Source organism: Prionailurus viverrinus, chromosome E1 (genome assembly GCF_022837055.1).
Source record: "Prionailurus viverrinus isolate Anna chromosome E1, UM_Priviv_1.0, whole genome shotgun sequence".
NCBI classification, from domain to species: Eukaryota; Metazoa; Chordata; class Mammalia; order Carnivora; family Felidae; genus Prionailurus; species Prionailurus viverrinus.
The window spans coordinates 3,184,888-3,198,782 of record NC_062574.1 but is presented as its reverse complement, the minus strand read 5'-3'; the positions used below and the strand labels follow the sequence as shown (position 1 = coordinate 3,198,782).

Genomic DNA, 13,895 nt, shown 5'->3' with positions numbered 1-13,895 from the left:
GACCTGAGCCATAGTCTGAAGCTTAACACACTGAGCCACCCAGGCGCCCGTGAAGACAAACTTTTAAATAGAGAACGGGGCACCTGGCTGACTCAGTCGGTGGAGTGTGCAACTCGATCTCGGGTCATGAGTTCAAGCCCCACACTGGGCAGAGAGCATACAATAAATTGATAGATAACTGACAGCTATTTTTTTTTTTAATTTTTTAAAACAATAGAGAACATAGGAATCTAAAAGTAGAAAATCTGGGACAACATGAAATCTACAGCATTTTGGAGGGAGTTAAACATGACAGACCCTGAGGGTGATTAACTATTATAATTCGGACACACAAATCATCTTACTGCCCAACCTCGGGGACCCCCAATGTTCTGGATAAAGTCAGGAGAGTATATCAACAACGTGCTCTGGTATAGAGGCACACGAGGCACTTTGGGTCAAAGCCCTAGGCTATACAGGAACTGGCCCTGCGGAATCGTCCAGCACACCGGGCTCCGGCAGCTGCGTTCCAGCCAGCTGATCTTCTGGGAATCGAGTGACAGAACCAAGTTTACTGCCCGAGCTGATGCTACTATAGCATGTCCCCCTCTGGGGTACGATTGCTTCAAAAGACCTATCTGGGACATTTCATGCCAGGTGACCATACTAGGAAATCGGGTACCACATTCTCAATAATTTACTATTATTACACTTCTTTTAAGTCCAAAGCTTCCTCCATAAGCTCACTAATCCCCCAACTTCAATGTTCTCTAATCTTGGTTGCTCACCCAAAGCATTTGGGGGGGGGGGGGGGGGGAGATCTATTCACTTAACTTTGCATGTGGACTATCTAAAAACTCCAACTGGCCAGAAAATGAAATACCAAGGTCATTGGGCTCACTCTACATTCATAACTAGAGTGTCTTACCTCCTACAACCCCCTCCCAAGTATCCCATTTTATATTGCAGCAAGACTGTTCAAAACTGTCTTAACATGACATTCTGTTTCAGATCTGGATGCTCCTCTACCTGGAATGGCTCTCCCGTCCTTGTGCATTTGGAAAGGGTCTACTTGTCCTTTCAAACCTCGCTGCCATCCCTTCCAGAAAGCCTTTCCTAGCCTCACCCAGACAGCACTAAAATCCCCTGCACTCCTGTCTGCCAGTATACCCCACACTTGCTTTCCTGAATATACTTACCACACAGTAATGCATTTGCTTAAACCATCAGGCTGTGCACCGTTCTTATTTCTACCCCAACACAATGCCTGCACAATAGCAAGATACTCAATAATATTAACTACATTAAACCAAAATTGGATCAACCTAATCCATACTGGGCAGCAAGAACTAAAGACCAGCTTTAGAAGTAAATGAATAGAAACTTGGGGTTGCAGAGAACTTGGGAGTTCACAGAGCACGATCCACTCACAAAGGCTGAGCAAGAAGTCACAAACAGGAAACTCCAAATTCAGGGTGGGTATACCAGACAGATAGGTACAAGAGTGATTTCTCATGGAATAATTGTAACATATAACTTCACACACTTGGTTTGAGGCCAACTGCAGTGTTCTGTTTCAGTCCAACCTCTCCTAACCACACCACCCAGTATCACTTTCGACATGTTAGTCAATCTCCCGATTATCTGAAATTACCAATCAGCCTAAGAGTTCTTTGAAAACAGATGGATTCTTGACACACTCCGCCTCTCTCATGGTACCAAGCACAACACTTTGCTCAGAGAAAGTACTTAGTGCTTTCTAGCTTTTCCTGAGCAACTGCTATGTGTCAGACATTGTTGAGCACTGGAGAAGTATTGAGTGCACCAAGTGCCCCCTCCTCTAATGCGATCACTCCTCCACGGCACACTTCTGTCTGTGTTACCCTGCTCTTGGAGATGCCCTTATGGCCCAACAGCACATTAAAATGTAAGCTGCACGGAGTGAGGAGTCCTGCTGAGACCGGCTTCCAGGGCTCCAGTTCTGCCATTAAACTCCTTAAGCGATATGCTTACCCTCTTAACCGTTTTTTTCATCTAATTAGAGTTTGGACTAGATGACTTAAGGTTTCTTCAAGTAGGTATACTGACTAGTAAACATTACTAATTTTATAATCCTATCCCTTCATCAAAGCTCCCCATCCCCACTCCATTTTCCCAGTTGTAGGGGCAATCTTATTTGTAGCTACAATATGTAGTGAGGTGTGAATGATGAGGCCAGTCCAGAAGTATCTGTATCCCAAAAGAGTATCTGAAGCCCCTGAAGGCATCACCATGTGCTATCAATAACTCTCGAGAGTTCCTGCCTAAGTCACTGAGGGAAGGGACCTATTTCATATTAACAAGCCAGATGAAGATATAACTTCAGCACACGAGAGCAAGCATCCAAACATGAGGCAACAATCGCTGTGTCCTCTGAATGCTCTACGTAAGGTCTTTCCCCAAAACGCCCCCAAAAATGTGGGTTACATTTGAAATCTATGAATTCAGCCCTACAGAAGCTCACAGGCACGGGTCTTCAATTTTGGATAGATGCACTGGTCACTTAAACAATAGCAACCACATACCAATGTGCAATTCAAATATTCGGTTTTTTAATACACAATCCAATAAATTACGGTTTTGCAAAACGTTATGAAGATCAGAGGAACACAAGAAGCAAAGTTTGCTGCTACCTGCTCTAGCTCAGATAAACATCTGTAGAAAAAGGAAAGGTTCCCAGCTAGTTCCTTGAGGGCAGGACCAGTGTCTCATTTATAAATCCCTCCTCCATCACCAGAAACATGCGACACAGTAGAAATTCAACAAATATTCACACTGATTTATAACCTTTCTTTCGTTATTCCCTCTTTACTTTCCAAAGTAATGCTTTCCTTTATTAATATCTAAATTCCTATTCCAGGAATGGCATAAGTAAAAAGATTTGTGAGTTTATTTCTACCATGTATTAAATGGGGATTATAAAACCTATCGTTCTTGGCTAGACAGAATAATCTGTCCGATGCATGCCAAGCCATATTCGTAGTCACTTAAAAGCCTCCAAACAGGCTCCACATCGAAGAATATGGAGCTTATGGGACGTACAGGGGACAGCTTTGGAGACACCACCACAAGCTTGCCATCTAAAATGATCACTATCCAGGGGCGCCCGGGTGGCCCAGTCAGTTGAGCGTCCGGCTTCGGCTCAGGTCATGATCTCACCGCTTATGAGTTCAAGCCCCGCGTCAGGCTCTGTGCTGACAGCTGGGAGCCTGGAGCCTGCTTGGGATTCTGTGTCTCCCTCTCTCTCTGCCCCACCCCTGCTTGTGCTCTGTCTCTTTCAAAAATGAATAAACATTTTAAAAAATATTTTTTTAAATAAAAAAATAAAAAATAAATAAAATGATCACCATCCAGCCCTTTGGTCTTAAATATAAATGGACAACCAAGAACCACCAGACAAATGAGAAAACTCAGCGGTGTGAATAAGAAAACCCCAGGACCTACTGAACACAGAGGAAACAGGTAAATTCAGACAATGAGAGAATTTTTTTCTCACATTAAGATCTCAGGGGGGTCACTTCCCACACACTTCCTGAGACAGTTCCAGGGGAGAGAGAACCAAGACCTAGGCTGGACAGCAAAGGATACAAGAAACGGTGGCTCCAATGTTGGGCTGCAAAGAGAGGTCCCCAGATGAAGCCTAGTCCATCAGGCCAAAGGAGTAACTCAGCCAGATGGACGGCTCCAGAAAAAATGAGGAATCCCAGGTAACAGACCATCTGAGAGGGAAGCTGGAAAAACGTAAGGTTGTGATGAACACACATCACTCCTATGTCTGTAAGAAAAAAAGTAGGAGCACTGGCTGGCTCAGTCAAGGGAGCACGTGACTCTCAGATCTCAGGGTTGTGAGTTCAAGCCCCATGCTGGGGATAGATATTACTTCACATCTTTTTTAAAAAAGAAAAAAAGTAAAAACTTCTGAGAAGTGAAACACACTGTTAGAAAGTCCTAAGCTTTATATACGTTTTAAAAGATTTCAAGTCTACAATGTTTAATTTGTTGATTTAGATTATTTTATGCAAATGAGACAAGTTCCATATTTTATAGCCATCAGTGAAATTCCTATTTTTTTCCCTTAAATTTGCCATAACTTTAGGGGCGCCTGGGTGGCTCAGTTGGTTGAGTGTTCGACTTCAGCTCAGGTCATGACCTCACAGTTTGTGGGTTTGAGCCCCACATAGGGCTCTGTGCTTGACAGCTCAGAGCCTGGAGTCTGTATCGGACTGTGTCTCCCTCTCTCTCTCTCTCTCAAAAATAAACAAACATTAAAAAAATTTGTTTTTGTTTTAATTGCCATAACTTCTGTGTGTTGCTCCCTTGTAAGGTTCTAGGATTTGGTGAACAAGTTTGTATTATTTTTTTAAGCCTTAATTTTGTAGACTTTGAGGATAATACTTCTTCTCAAAGTATTTCTTGTCTTTGTAGCTAATATGCACTTGGCAGCCATCTTGGTCCCTTCAAAATTCACTGTCATGCTTTGGACCTTCTCTAGATTACATATACGCCTTTCTGAAATTGAGTGATGGGTGCCCCCTCAGAATTTCAACATGTTTTTAAGTTTTCAGTACTCTCTCTGCTACGGGACAGCAATTGCTATGGGTCGACTGTGTGGTCCACGGGCTGGAGTCCTTACAGAAGTTCATAATGACCATCAGATGCCGTCCTGGGCAACTGACATTTCTTTGAATGTGTCTTAATGTGGAGTCAACCCTTCTACAGCTGTTTTTAATCTAAAACTGCCAACTCTGAAACTTCTCTGGGGGAGGCTGTTCTGTTGTTCCCGGCCCATTTACACGGGTCTTAAGACCCGAATGCGGTCAGGACTTTGAAGGGCACTTAGTAGTGTTCCCTGAGGAATCTCACTATTTACACTTGGGAGTGTGCTATAAAGTACCCATTTGTCCCTGATTTTTGGTTCTTAAATAGGGCCATATTCTTCACAAAACTACCAACGTTTCCATCAGTATTCTCTGGTGACTCAGGTTTTAAATAGACTTTCCTGAGAAACTTCTTGAGCGGCTAGCTCTATTTCTTGTGTCCTCCTTGTCCAACTACTTAGTTCAGTGTCAAATAACACTAGCAAAATTAATATGCGTTTTTACTTCACACATGTGTCTCTTATTCTCTTGATTCTTATTTGAACTGAATGTTGACTACGATTTTTGCAATTAGAGGCTGCTTTTACAACGTGCTTATTGGCCCCTGAAACAGTAAAATCTACACCTGAAACCTTTTACTAAAGTGACCATCATCTCTTCCGGAACAAACCAATTAAAAACATTTAACCCAGGAACATGGGGTAGAAACAACACAGCATAGTAGCTGAAAGCCCAGATCCCGGAGCCAAACTGCCTGGGTTTGAATCAGACTCCTCTATTCATTCACTCACTGGGTGACCTTGAGCAAGTTACTCAACCACAGTCCCCCAGTTCCTCACCTGTACAATGGGGGTCATAACTAAAATAAGATTGTTATGAAGATTAAGTGAGTTAATATGTGTAAAGTACTTAATACTGGGCCTGGCACATAGTAAATGTAGCATAAATTTTGTTAAATTGTAAAAAAAAAAAAAAAATTGTTCAGTAGTGGACCTTTGAAATACGACCACAAAATAAATGTGCTTCAGAATTTATAACATACAGGGGCGCCTGGGTGGCTCAGTCGGTTAAGCGTCCGACTTCGGCTCAGGTCACGATCTCACGGTCCGTGAGTTCGAGCCCCGCGTCGGGCTCTGGGCTGATGGCTCAGAGCCTGGAGCCTGTTTCCGATTCTGTGTCTCCCTCTCTCTCTGCCCCTCCCCCCGTTCATGCTCTGTCTCTCTCTGTCTCAAAAATAAATAAACGTTAAAAAAAAATTTTTTTTAATAAAAAAGAATTTATAACATACAAATGATTCCTTAAAAGTTAATCTCTTCCAGAAGGTATACACACAGTCTGGTGAAACCACCATTACTGAAAACATTTTTAAAACTTCTTTTGGAACAGCCTTGAAGACCCAGATTAGAAACTAAAAAAAACAAAACAGTTACTTCTTTGTGGTCACACCTCGTTCTTACTGCTTCCTGATTGGTATTATCCAGTTTTATCATTCTGATTTTATTCATGAGAAATAACCTTTTCCAGAAATCAGAATTTTTACAAATGACAAACACTTGCTACCACTGCCGATATTCAAAAGATCTTCTCAGGGGCTGTAAAGAGGAAGTCAGTTCAGTTTGCCTCAGGTTACAGCGGGAGGATGTATTTACTGTGTTACTTGAAACTATGTAACTGGAGATACTAAGGCTATACAGAGTTAGCCAATATGGAAAACTACACTGCTAAAAAAAAAAAAAAAAAATTTAAAGCTATTAATGACACATCAATAATCTCAGGAAGCTGCAATCAAAGCTGATAAATTTGTCCTCTCCCCTGCTACCCAAATCTTCCCTCAATGCCGTGTCTCACACAGATGGGGTACAGATCTCAAAAGTATGACAACTTGTACATGGGGGCAACATCATACTGTATGTGACCTTTGGATATCTAGTAACTGACAAATCAGCTCATCTGGATATGAAACAGCCTGTCCAAAATGCTGTACTTACAGAGAACCTACTTTTTGTGCAATAAGAAAATTCATTTCATGTGATGTTGTCATCTTGTTAATGGTTGTATTAGGGACTTAATGAGATTCAGAGAGTTCTTTTAGAATTCACTATAGGTAATGTGTATGCATTTTAACCAAAATCTTGTACTTCTCCCAAAGGTGACATTTACAGTTTTTGGTGGGGTTTTGTTTGTTTGTTTGTTTGTTTGTTTTTTACTTTTCAAAGCTTATCATAAATATGCTCTCCCTTTCAGGCCTGTCAAATTTCTTCTCCTACCTCACGAAGTGGTCAGGAACTTCTGCCAGAAGTAATTTTAAGCGTCAGTAACTGCATTTATGTCAGCGCAATTTAAAATGAGAATAAAAATAAGTTTTGCACATGTCGTGAAAGCAAGATCTAAGTTTTTACTGAGGTTCCTACTTACTCTGAATGTCCCTTATCCAACTTCCATTTATTTAACAAACCAAAACAGAACCGAAAAAAGAACAGCTTCGGAAGAGTCAGCCACTGCCACCTGGACCGGGCCAACCTCTAACCAGGGCCAACCCAACTTTCCTCTTGTTCCTTATAATCTCTCAGTCGTAGATGTGAATTTTAGTAAAAATTCGGAAGAGAGATCTTGCTCAGCTCCCCGTTGGTTCTCTTCAACCCACGAACTTAAGGCTGCATTTTACCGCACTTCGTGATTGAGCGAAGCCACTAATTACTCTGGTTCACAGGTGGAGGATACAAAACGATTAGCCAGCACAACCCACGAACGTTCCAGACAGAGTGAGAATCTTCTCTATGACTGGGCAGCAAGCAGGTAAATGTGCTCAAAAAACAAAAACAAAAAACAGGTGAATGCACCTTCTCCTAGCTGTCGGCACAGTTTAGACAAGCCAGATTTTCTGCTCTGCTTTCTAGTTGAGAAGGGTATAAAAATCACACACACACAAATGTGATTCCGAGCCCAGAGACGTGTCTACGGCCATACCACCCTGAACACGCTGTGTGATCTCGGAAGCTAAGCAGGGTCCGGCCTGGTTAGTACTTGGAAGGGAGACCGAGCCCAGAGACGTAAATTCTGATCCACACGAAGCCTTTCACCACTTGTAGACTCCAAAGCCCAGGAGAAATCACTTACCACCTACCGCCCTCCACCCCACCTGGGCTCAATGACTCCCCCCCCTTCGGCCGCCGGGGGTGCTCTCTGTCATCCGGCAAGAACAGAATCAGGCACAACAACGACTGGGCGATGAGGTTCCAAACAGGCAGCAACGAGGGTTCTGAAATGCGTCAGGGCGCTACAGAACTGGGATTTAATCACCAGCGCTCAAAGAACCCTCACTCGCTTGGCAAAACTTAAAAGGTTACTTTGTTGCTAACCACCAAAAAAAAAGGGGGGAGGGGGAGGGCGAGCACAAGCAACCCAGACACTTTTCCCAACTCCGGGAGGGGCGAGGAGTCACGGCAGTGTCACCCGAGCCCGACGTGGGCTGCTTCCGCTGTCGCCCCCAGCGGGGAGAGGCCACGCGAGCTGGGAATCCGAGCGCACAGCCCTCCAGGACGAAGGGACCTGGGGGGGGGGGGTGAGGGGGCGCGGTGAGGGGAGACTGGGCGCGCCGCTGCCACCTCCGAGCCGACCACTCCTAGCGCCACCAGCGCCCCGGCCCCGGCGCCACGTCCCGGCCTGCGTCCGCGCACCCCTCACCCCAGCCCCACAGGCCGCCCTCGGGGGGCCGCACCTCGGACCAGGGCGGGCAGGGGGGCAGTTGGAGCGGTTGGAACAGCTGCCCCGGGCTGGCCGCCCCCAGAGCCCGGGCCCGGCCCGGCGGGGCCTCACAGCCGGCCCGTGGGCCGGGCAGGCTTCCCCCCCCCCCACACCCCCACCCCAGGGGACAGGCCTCGGCGCCGCCGCCGCCACCCGGCCCGGCCCCCTCGGGAGCGGCCCCGCACCGCCGGCTCACCTCCAATGTGTCAAAAGCGCATGTTCGCCGCCGCTCGACCGCCGTCTCCGCTCCGCTGGCCTGGCCAGGCCCGCCCAGCCGCTCAGCTCCGCTCCCCTCCGCAGCCCAGAGCTCCACTCCGCGCACCTCGGCGCCCGGCTCCTCCCCGACACGTCAGGGGCCGCCCGGCGGGCCGAGGCCATTCTGTGACGCACGGGGCGGGGCCCGGAGCATGCGCGCCAGGGCGCGGACGACCGGGGCGGGGCTGCGGCGGGGACGGCGTCACGAGGAGGGGGCGGGCCGGGCCGGGCGCGCTGACGTCAGGCTGGTGGGGGCGGGGGGAAGAGGGCCTCCGCGCAGGTGACCCCGCGGCGCCGCGGTTCCCCGGAGAACACGGTGAGGTTCGGGGAAGTGACGCCCGCAGGGGTGAGACCTTCCTGCCTCCCGGCCTTTCAGCTACCAAGGTCCTTCAAGTATCTTGTGTTTCAGAGCGCTCATTTGTAAGATGCCTCTCGGCTCAGATTTCACCGCCGACCCCACCCGCCGACCCCCGACCACCTAGCAGATTAACAGGGGTATTCCCGGCCCCCTCGTCCTTCCCACTAAGACCTGTGTACTTTTTACGGCACTCCCCCCACCCCCACCCCGAAATTGTACACCCGTGCTTGTCTTCCTCCGGCAGATTGTGAAGTTCCAGGAGAGCTAGACCCTCCTGTCTTTCTCATCCCAACAGGTGGCTTGGTCCCAGACAGAGTGGGCACTCAAATATACTTGCTGAATAAATGAATGGATTCTTTGAGGGGAATACAAATATATCCACATATATTTTACGTGTCTAAGCGTCGTTTTGTTTGTGTGTTTATGCCTCTGGAGCCCCTGAAGAATGGAATCCTAGGGGACTCGCGAGGGAAGAGGGTTGAGGGGGGCACTCAGCTCAGAAAGGGGAGAAATAAGGATGAGCAACCGCTTGGGGAGTGGAAACTTGAACAGAGCTGTTTTGAAAACAACTCTAGGGGGGCGCCTGGGTGGCGCAGTCGGTTGGGCGTCCGACTTCAGCCAGGTCACGATCTCGCGGTCCGTGAGTTCGAGCCCCGCGTCGGGCTCTGGGCTGATGGCTCAGAGCCTGGAGCCTGTTTCCGATTCTGTGTCTCCCTCTCTCTCTGCCCCTCCCCCGTTCATGCTCTGTCTCTCTCTGTCCCAAAAATAAATAAACGTTGAAAACAACTCTAGGAACCCTTATAATGTGCAGTGTAATTATCTCTCTGATGTCAGTACTGCTGGGTAGGATCCTTGGGCTTTTTGGACACAATAATGATGTCAAAGGCCTCAAGGCAAAGGCAAGGTGAGTCTGGGAAGTCCAGCTGTGTTTTGGGGGGAAATGGACATAAACTGGAACAATGCAAAATGGATTGTAAGAGGTGTCCAAATAATAAATATTGGAGAAGAGATCAATGGGTTAAGGAGGGTACCTTGAGCTAGGCTCGGAAAGCTTCAGGGTTGAAAGATCATGATATTGGCTGTAACAGTCGTTCACCTTCATTGTGCCATGTGTGTATACTGATAATTATGCAAAATGTTGACTTGCATACTCCTCACAATGACCCTGCGACATAGGTACTGTTAGTATTCCTGCTTTACAAATGAGGAAACAGAGACTCAGCAAAAGCAAAGTTGCCCAAGGTCAGTCAACTAGGAAAAAAAAAAAAAAAAAAAAGACTCGAGATCCAAACCCAACTGATCTGGATTGTTTAATTCCAGAAACCACACTGTTACCCCGATTACACTGCCACTCAACTAGGGGGTCTATTAGTAATAACTGCTGTTTATTGGGCTAAAGCACTGTGCTAAGTGCTTTACATCAATTCCCTCCCTCCGTCCACCCAAGCAGCTTGTGAGGCTGGAATCATTACCTTGAGTGTATATGCTGCAAAACTGAGGGTTTAAAGTAGAGTTTAAACCCAAGCAGGTCTTTGTCCAAGCCCAGTGACCTGGGACACTGCGCAAGCTCTCTCAGGGTCTGGGGCTCTGCTTCCCTGGCTGAAGCTGTGCTCTGACCGATGAGGTCACAGGCAAAGAGCTAATTAAGCAGGCAGACCTTCCTGTGGACCTAGTGCCAAGACAGAGCAGTCCCAGCCCAAGAGGAAAAAATAAAGTCTGCAACTCTTGGCCCCGCCTCCTGGCTGAAGTCCTAGGAAATACACTGAGTCACCTCATGGCAGGCCAGGGCCCTACAGAAAATGTTGGCGTCATCTTGCAGGCCACCATCCCATCCTACCCGGTCTGGATCCTGCACCGGTGTTTGTCAGGACTCGTGCATGGGCCCCATCTTAACGAATGGGCTTTGCCTGGCCGGGCTCTCGGTAATATCAAAGCCCTTTACTGATCTCCTTCCTCTGTGCTGTTGAGCTTTCTCTCAGGTAGCGGTCAACGACCTTTGCCCCACTCCCTGCTTCCAGTATGCCCATCTAGAGAAAATAAAGAAGCGACGACCGAAAGCAGCCTCTAAAAGCAAACGAAGTTACAAAATCAGCTCTGTGAAGGTAAAAAAGATGAGCGAAGTTGTTCCAGTCTCTACCTTCATCAACTATCAAGTAGGGGGATGCTGAAGCATGGGTCCCCGTACAAGGTCCCTCTGGGATCGAGCTAAAGGGGTCAATATCACAGTCCTTGAGAGGCTGCACAAACACCCCCACCTTCCCTGCCACCCACACACTCAGAGACTCGGGAAACAGAGGCTGATTTCCACTGCGGGGTAGTGGGGGTTGACCAGTTGCCTCAGGAGAGGTTTAGGACACAGATGTCAACTCCAGCTAATGAGAGTGCTGGACTCCAGCCACATCACACACAAAGGTGACGCGGTGCACACAGGCCTGCCTTGAAAACTCTGAGAAGATGGGGTATATGCAGCCCTTTGTTGAATCAGGTGAGCGGACACCTCAAAATCAAAGGTTTGATTCAGGTGAATCCCTCCATATTTTTGTGGCCGGTATTTTCCGTACCCAGGCTGGGCAAGGGACTCCCGATGGCTAGCTGGTTACTAACAGCCTGCTGGACACATCCACCAGATGTCCCACCACCTCCTCTACCTCCTGCCTACACCCCCAAAACACATCCTCCTTTGGCCCCAGCTGAAATTTTCAAAATGAGTTTCAGGTTTCTGCCAATGACATCCTCACTTTCCTGGTTACTAAGATACAAAGGCCTCATCAAATCACCCTTAATTATCCCCTTCCCCGGCCTCCGTTTTACTCTCGAGGGCACCAAACCCAAAAGACTCCCTCAAATCCATTTTCCCACTATTTTCTCCCTGGATCTCCCCAGTGCAGAGTCTCCTGTGTCTCTGCCCCCTCCCTTCCCAGACTTCTCTCCCTTGAATTTCATCTTGTTCCAGCCCATCAGAATCATCTTTCTAAAATCTCTCCGTGTACAGAGCACCACTGCCTCCAAAGCTTGTTTCAGCATCCTGTTGCCTTTGTGGTCAAGTACAAAGCCTAGCATTCAAGGCCTTCCCAAAGCAACTCCAACCCACTTTTACTGTCGACTTCCTACAGTTCACCTAGACCCTCCACTATGTCCCCCAAACAGCTCCCTGCCTCTCTGAGCCTTTTTTTTTTTTAATGTTTATTTATTTTGAGAGAGAGAGAGAGAGAGAGAGGGAGAGAAGCAGAGGGAGAAGAGAGAATCCCAAACAGGCTCCACACTATCAGCACAGAGTGTGACACGGGGCTTGATCCCACAAACCGCGACTCCATGACCCTAGCCGAAATCAAGAGTCAGATGCTCAACTGACTGAGGCACCCAGGCACCCCTCTCTGGGCTTTTATTGACTCCCACTGTCCTGCATGTGACTGATGCTCTCTAGACTTGGCCAGCCCACCTTCCTCTCTGCCTTTGGAAGTCTCATTCATATGCCACCTCCTCCAAGAAGCCTTCCCTGAATACCTAAAGCCCCAAAATGAATGCTCCTTCCTCTGAGTTCAAGTAAAACCTCACATAGTTCGCAGGGGACTTACTGAACACAGCTTTTTGGTCATAGAGGTGTCTGAGCTCCCCACAAAAGAACCAAAGCTCACCGACCACAGCGACAATATTGATTGTCCTACTATCCCCCAGCAACAGGCATTTAGCAAACAATTCAATGTGCTTTAATTAAAAGTGAAAGAATGAATCAATAGTTTGGTGGCTATAACTCCAAATGCAAGACCGACAGCACATTCTGGAAAATGCCCCAAATTCTGAGAAGAAAATACATTATACAAAGCTTCACTAGTATAAAAGGCTCAACTTAGGTGATGTCAGGTTACAAAGGAATTGGACTCCAAGTTGTGGGCAATTATGATTTTTCTGTAACCCAAACCTTCTTTTTAACTTTTTAATGTTTATTTATATTTGAGACACACACACACACACACACACACACACACACACACACACAGAGCATGAGGAGGGGAGGGGCAGAGAGAGAGAGGGAGACACAGAATCGGAAGCGGGCTCCAGGCTCTGAGCTGTCAGCACAGAGCCCGACGCGGGGCTCAAACTCAGAAATGGCGAGATCATGACCTGAGCCAAAGTGGGAGGCTTAACCGACTGAGCCCCCCACATGCCCCTGTAGCCCAAATCTTAAACCCAGCCTATAGTACCTACAATCCCCTTAATATGGTTATTAAGAATAACCATAATAATAATAGGGGATTTTATTTAAAAATTATACTCTTGGATACTCAAGGTGAGGAGTAGCTTTCTAGAAGGTGGCAAGTCTTTCATTCATCAGCTCTGAGTGTAGTGCTTGCTCTGTTCTAGGCCTTGGGGATTCAAACACATCACTCTAAAAAGCACCCCCACCCCCACCCCCACGGAGTTTCTATTCTAATGGGGAAGACAGACAATAAGCAAGCAGACAAATTTATTTCTGTCAGATCACGACAGGTGCTGTGAAGAAACATACCCAGGGTGGGAGGATGCGGTGTGGCAGCGGCTGGTCCCTGAGTGAATATAGGGTTTGATGTCACAGGATTGATTGCCTTCCTCCATAAAATTGTCAAGGCCCTTAAGATAAAGGGCTGCTATGGGGCGCCTGGGTGGCGCAGTCGGTTAAGCGTCCGACTTCAGCCAGGTCACGATCTCGCGGTCCTTGAGTTCGAGCCCCGCGTCGGGCTCTGGGCTGATGGCTCGGAGCCTGAAGCCTGTTTCCGACTCTGTGTCTCCCTCTCTCTCTGCCCTCCCCCGTTCATGCTCTGTCTCTCTCTCTCTGTCCCAAAAATAAATTAAAAAAACGTTGAAAAAATAAATAAATAAATAAAATGCTCCCTTCTGGTTGGTCCTTGACCCTGGAGCCCGAACGGCCGAGCCCAAGGTAATCC

General features: G+C 47.4%; 1 protein-coding gene across 8 annotated transcripts in view; it reads right to left on the bottom strand.

Moving 5' to 3' along the window:
• NDEL1 (nudE neurodevelopment protein 1 like 1) overlaps positions 1-13,895 on the bottom strand; it is an 89,330-nt gene that overhangs the window by 54,346 nt on the left and 21,089 nt on the right. For 7 of the 8 annotated variants that reach the window (XR_007146947.1, XR_007146946.1, XR_007146948.1 and 4 more), the window contains exon 1: positions 8,557-8,733. The exons of the other annotated variant lie outside the window; for it this stretch is intronic. The gene's annotated coding sequence lies outside the window, so the exon portion shown is untranslated. Of the gene's footprint in view, positions 1-8,556; positions 8,734-13,895 lie in introns of those variants that run through there. 8 annotated transcript variants of the gene reach the window in all.